Source organism: Phoca vitulina, unplaced genomic scaffold, assembly GCF_004348235.1.
Source record: "Phoca vitulina isolate PV1807 unplaced genomic scaffold, GSC_HSeal_1.0 scaffold31, whole genome shotgun sequence".
Classification (NCBI taxonomy): domain Eukaryota; kingdom Metazoa; phylum Chordata; class Mammalia; order Carnivora; family Phocidae; genus Phoca; species Phoca vitulina.
Window position 1 is genome coordinate 23,029,926 of NW_022589734.1, and position 6,151 is coordinate 23,036,076.

The 6,151-nt window shown below is 43.0% G+C and overlaps 1 pseudogene; it reads left to right on the forward strand.

Annotated features, from left to right (window-relative positions):
- The first annotated feature begins 219 nt into the window (after positions 1 to 219).
- LOC116644899 lies at positions 220 to 555 on the forward strand (annotated as a pseudogene).
- Positions 556 to 6,151: the final 5,596 nt, after the last annotated feature.

Here is a 6,151-nt window from a genome sequence, read left to right on the forward strand (position 1 = left end):
CGGCCACCACCACCAGGGAGCCAGCCCCTGGGCGGCCCGAGGGTCTGTGAAGGCCGGAGCTCAGTGGGCAAGAGGTCAAAGTCACTTCCACTCCTCGAGGACCCTGGCCTCGGTCAGCCCATGGACCAGTGGGGTGGAAACGGGAAGCTGTGCATGCGGTTCACAGCCCTCTTGCAAGAGCCATCCTGAAGGTCTCACCAAGGTCAGTGACACTTCAGAATGGGAGACAAGCCAATTTGGGAGCAAGACTGGATCCAGTTTCCTTCAACAACACCACCAGTTCTTTGATAATGAAAGAATCCCACTAGGTGCAACTTATATTGACACATCCCACCTTACATGGGAAGACAGCAACTCCTGGGGAGAGCAGCTCCGTTCCAGAAAATCCCACAGCCTGTGCCAGACACCTGCATCATCAGCATGGTTGTGGGTCAATGCAAGGTCGATGAAGACCCCATTATGGGGTTCCACCACATGTTCCAATTCAAGAATGTCAACGATGCCTGGGTTTGCAACAATGACATGTTCAGGCTTGCCCTGCACAACTTCAGCTGACCTCCTCCCAGCTGGGCGCTCTTCCCATTTCCTCCCCACTCCGCTTCCCGACACTATTCACTTCTGCAGATGCTCCAGATACCAGCCACGACGGAGGGTTGCCGTGGGAGCAGGCACAGCGCACACCACCCAGGTATCATGCGTGATGACTGCACGCTGGACCAGCTGCATCTGACAGAGGCTCGTACTGTCCCAGCACATGCTTTGGGAGGACTTCAGTAATGCCAGAGGCTTTCTTCTTCTTCTTCTTCTCCTTGTAATCTACTGACAAGTTGCTCTAGTAACCCCCCAAAAAAGGGAAAGAGAAAGCAGCCGCCTCACCACCCAGATATTGATTTGTTCAGATGTTTCAATGCCTCATGATACAATAAAAACCATGAAAATTTTCTCTAAAAAAAGAAGAAAACAAGAAGAAGGAGAAGAGGAGGAGGAGGGAGGGAGGAAAGAAGGAAGGGAGGGAGGGAGGAAGGGAGGGAGGGAGGAAGGGAGGGAGGGAGGAAGGAAGGGAGGGAGGAAGGAAGGAAGGGAGGGAGGGAGGGAGGAAGGAAGGAAGGAAGGAAGGAAGGAAGGAAGGAAGGAAGGAAGGGAGCGAGGGAGGGAGGGAGGGAGGGAGGAAGGAAGGAAAAAGTGCAAGGCCTCCGTTGGGGTTAAAGAGATAACATTAAGGAATGCAGCTGTACCGTTGTATAGTAGATTACTCTGGCCTGTGCTTAATCTAGGGCCTTGTTTAAAAGAGCTTTTCGATTTTAATTAAAATAAAATGGGCCCTGGAAGAAAATGCGTCTCCTCCAGCGAGGATTGTCTTCAGCTTGTTCTCTGTAATTTTACCCATCGCGCTGGTTGTTGCTTTTTCCACAGCTCTTAAATGGTGTCTAAATTGACCAGCTCTGTTGCCAAGGAAACGGACAGGACAATGCTAATAGAAGCTACTTAGGACACACTGTGAAAAGCTTAGAAATAAAATCGTCGACATGAAAGGCATGGTGTCAGCAGCCAGGCGACTCCGTGAAAGGCCACTCTAAGCAGAAGATGGTTGCATGTCTCCCCCTACTCCTTCCCCGCAAAACCTCTCCTAGAAAATGGATTCTGTCCTAGGAGCTTGGATGGCTTTTTCCTACCAGAATCACTTTGTTTTTCTGACTCGAAGTAGAGAAAAATCTTCATGTTGTGGTTCTGAAGTACCCAGAATAGACTTCAATTTATACCCATGGAAATAAGCTTTTTTTTTTCTTCTTTCTAGCAACAAAGTCCTTTCCCCTCATGAATAAATTGCAAATATTCTTCTGAATTTCCTAAGATTGTTAATTAAAACCCACTTGATTTAAGCTGCTTCTCCCATTTTGCACTCACAAACCATAAATTATGGAGGAGGTCAAAGAATGAATGGCAATTTGACATGAAGAGGTTGATTTATTGCTTCAGAAGGAGTTTTATACCAGATGTGGCAGGAGTCATAAATTAAATGCTAAATGTTATGTATTATTATGCTTTCAGGAATATAAATGTGTCTAAAATGCTATGCAGGTGGAATGATAAAAATATGAATCTACTCTCCTGGCAATTTTGAAAGGCCCTTTAAAGCTGTCAAAAAGAAAGTAAGCTGAAAAACAATCTAGATGAGCCCCTCAGATGCCTTTCACAGCACGCCCCTGGTTTATAAAAGTAACCCTTTCCTATAATACACTGGACATTGGCTTCTGCTGGCTTGGGTGGGGAGAAGAGATAAAGAATTCTTTCATCTAAAATGAGAGAGAGAGAGTGAGAAAGAAAGAAAAAAGATTCAGGGAGCTCTGTGCTGCCGAGACATCAGGACATGCATCCAAATCATTATTCCTCCTCCACTCCTCTGCAGATGACCATAATTTAATTTATCAAACCTCATTTGAAAGCCAATCTGGACAGGATTGAACTTGCCTCACTTTACCTAGCAGCTGCCGTGGCTGGAATTATTGGGCTTAAAGTATAACCACAGGACAAGAGTCAGGTACATGAAAGCTTGGAGATGCAAATAACGGCAGGAGGAAAATTCACCAGGGGGCAGGAGTTGTAAATGGAAGGACTCCGCTCTGAGTGGAAGTCAGTCCATTCTGACCTGCAGCCAGGTGCCAGAAGCGAAGGTAAGGGCTGATCATCAGCTCATGCCTGGGATGAGAGTACATCGGACACAAATGCAGAAAAGGTGGTCTGACCCCGGCTTCCCTTATCCCAGCACCCACCCACGCTCCTCTCCTAATTCCCCACCCCTCCAAGGTCCGAACACACACTGTCCAATTCATCCAAGATTTCCACCGAGATGTCCCACTCAGGCATGCTTTCTCCAGGTTTGAAAATCAACTCCCCATCTAGTGGGTACACTAGCCCTCCGGGGTGTATACGCACAGTTGCGTCCTTGACTCAAGAGTCTGACCCACCACGGCTTCTCACTAGATGCCCGTGAGAAACATGAACCAGCTGCATCATGCTGGAGACGCAAAGGCACACACAGACAGGAGGACGTGTGCTGAAGGACACTCTGAGAAAAGAAAGGGTCTCACCAGCATTTAGTGCTCTGAGGAAGGTTGCCAGATTTAGCAAATAAAAATATAGGACACCTAGTTAAATCTGAATTTCAGGTGGAAAAAATGACTAATTTTTAGTATAAGGATATCCCAAGGATTGCCTGGGATATACTTATACTTCAAAAAAAGTATTCATTGTTTACCTAATATAAATTTAGCTGAGGGGCGCCTGGGTGGCTCAGTCGTTAAGCGTCTGCCTTTGGCTCAGGTCATGTTCCCAGGGTCCTGGGATCAAGCCCCACATCGGGGTTCCTGCTTGGCAGGGAGCCTGCTTCTCCTTCTCCCTCTGCCTGCCGCTCTGCCTACTTGTGCTCTCTCTCTATCTCTCTGTCAAATAAACAAACAAACAAATAAATAAATAAATAAATAAATAAATAAAATCTTTTTAAAAAGTAAAAATAAAAATAAATTTAGCTGAGTGTGCTGTATTTTATCTGGCAACTCTGGTTCAAAGGCGATACGAATTAAGGTGATGGCTAAATTATAACAGCAAAAGTTAGCAGCATCTCGATAAAGAAAGTCTCCATTCCATGGCCATCATTCAGCCATCACACTAGTGTGAGTCTTCTTTTCCAAAGAGAACAGTGATTCTAGTAATTCTTACCACCAAATCAACCAGATCACGTCTCGGGAATAGTGTGGGAAAACTGAATTGAAACTTAAGGAAATGTTCAAAGACTCCAGGAAGACAAAGAAAAGGTACTTTGATCATAAGATTTCCAGATGGCCATGACATCCTTCTGCCGCTGAACAACACAGTAGTAAATTACCAGACATGAAAGTCACAACGCCACGTGGGGCCAGGAAACATAGAGGCAGCCCCTCTTAGCCTGTGTCCTGGTATCTTTTCTCACCATCTCAAATAGAGGTCATTATGACAGACCTTGTCCAGCTGAGACCATTTTATTGATCCCAAAAATAAAAGAAGGGGAACAATTCTATTTCATCTAAATAAGGCCATTTCACCAAGACCCAACAACAGCCACTTATGCCAAGAGAAACCTCTGGAAGTTAAGGAATGCCTACAAAAAACTTGACCAGATCTCATCCTTTTAGTGTCCCATTAAGAAAAAAATAAACTGCACTCTTAAAAGCTCCTCTCTGTTCTCAGTATTTAACAAAGAATTTCCATGTGACCTGGCAATTCTAGTCCCTGGTAATAAACACACACACACACACACACACACACACACACACAAAATGAAAACAAGAACTCAAACAGATATGTGTACCCTAGTGTTCACTGCAGCATTAACAACAGCCAAGAGGTAGAAGCAACCCAGGTGTCCATCAAGAGATGAATGGGTAATCCTTGAAAACATTATATTAACTGAAAAAAAACAGACACAAAAGGAGAGATGTTGTATGACACCACTTCTAGGAGGTATCTAGAATAGACAAATTCATAGAAACAGAAAGTAGAGGTTACCAGGGACTGGGGGAAGGACAGTATGGGAGGGTTACTGCTTATTGGGTACAGAGAGTCTGTTTGGGATGATGAAAAGTTTCTGGAAAAAAGAGTGGTGATGGTTGCAAAAAAATTTTTAATAAATTATTATTGTTTAAAAAAAAAGAGTGCCTCTGCCTTTGACTACTTCAGTACCCTAAAACCTTATAGTATTAAAACTGAAAATAAGCACATCAATGATAAATTCACTTATATGGCCGCAAAAAGCAAACAAAATACTGAAAGGACTTCTTGTTCCTCTTTCTAGATGTGCATTTTTCTTGAGTATTTTCAGCTTTTGGATCAAAAGAATGTTTCTCATACTTTTCCCCAGCAATCTTAACCACAAAACTATGTTTTCTTCCCATACAAAAATTGATAGGTAATTTCATTGAACATTTCCATATAAAACAGAGTTGGCAATATTAGTGCATTTATTTGTTATTTATATTCACTCCCTTACTGTCTTACTCTTAACCATTTCAGAGTAACCAGTTAAGATGAGCAGGACAAATTTATTGATCGGTTCAGGTGTGAACAAGGGCAAAATGTAATGTGCCATCTCTCCAATGGGGTATTCGTGTTTTAAATTTTCATTCCAAAGAAAGAATCATTAGTAGGGACTTATGTAATAAATAGTGGGCGCCCAGTAAATGATTTAATTATAATGGTACATATATAAGATACTCCATCATAAAGAGTCAGGAGCATAGGAAAAAAGTAATAGGCAGCTCAACAAGCAGGCATAGCTAGGTTCTGCTCAGTTCAGCAGCATACATAAAACTGCCTCTTAATTTTAGTAAGAATACCTAAGACAAGCTTTCTGATTCATTCCTGGTTCCCATCTCTGTACCTAATGGGCATTCTCAGATGCAGAGCCACCATCATAGTTCTTCCATTCAACCCATTTCCTGACCTTTAATATGTAACTCCTCATGATTTCAAACAGTGAGAAGCAAACACACCCATCCCCACAACTTCATAGTTTAATTTTATGTTATGGTTGCAGCTGCCATCATAACCTTTGTAAGATCTGATGGTTTTCAGACTGCTTAGAACTTGGGGAAAAGGACCTCTTTGGATGCAAAATTATACATGCTTTATATCTTAAGCATACGTAGAACACGCTGTGTTCTTATAATGCAGAAAATCTGTTATGAGAATTCTGATTAAAGAGAGTGAACACACCCATTTAACTCTTCTTCCTGCCAGATTACACTAAAACAACAGTAAAGGGATTAAACATAATAATAGTAAGTTCAAATACAAGCGGAGAGAAGAAAACAAATGAAACTTTGGACAATGTAATGTAGAAAGAGGAGTTGTAACTCCTTTACTAGATCCAAGAAAATCTGAGTTGGGCCATCTTGCACGTGCACCTCGCATGCTCCACAATCCTAGGGCACTGATTGCATATGGTGCCCTCCACAACAGACCCCCCACATGGGTACAATGCATAGCTTTTATAACCATATGTGAGGCTCCAAAGTTCAATCCTAAACTGGCAGTGGGAAAAGCTGAGAATTAACCTGATTTCAACACAGAATACTAAAAGGGTAGGAATCAGTGATGCGAGGCAACTCTGGAAGCA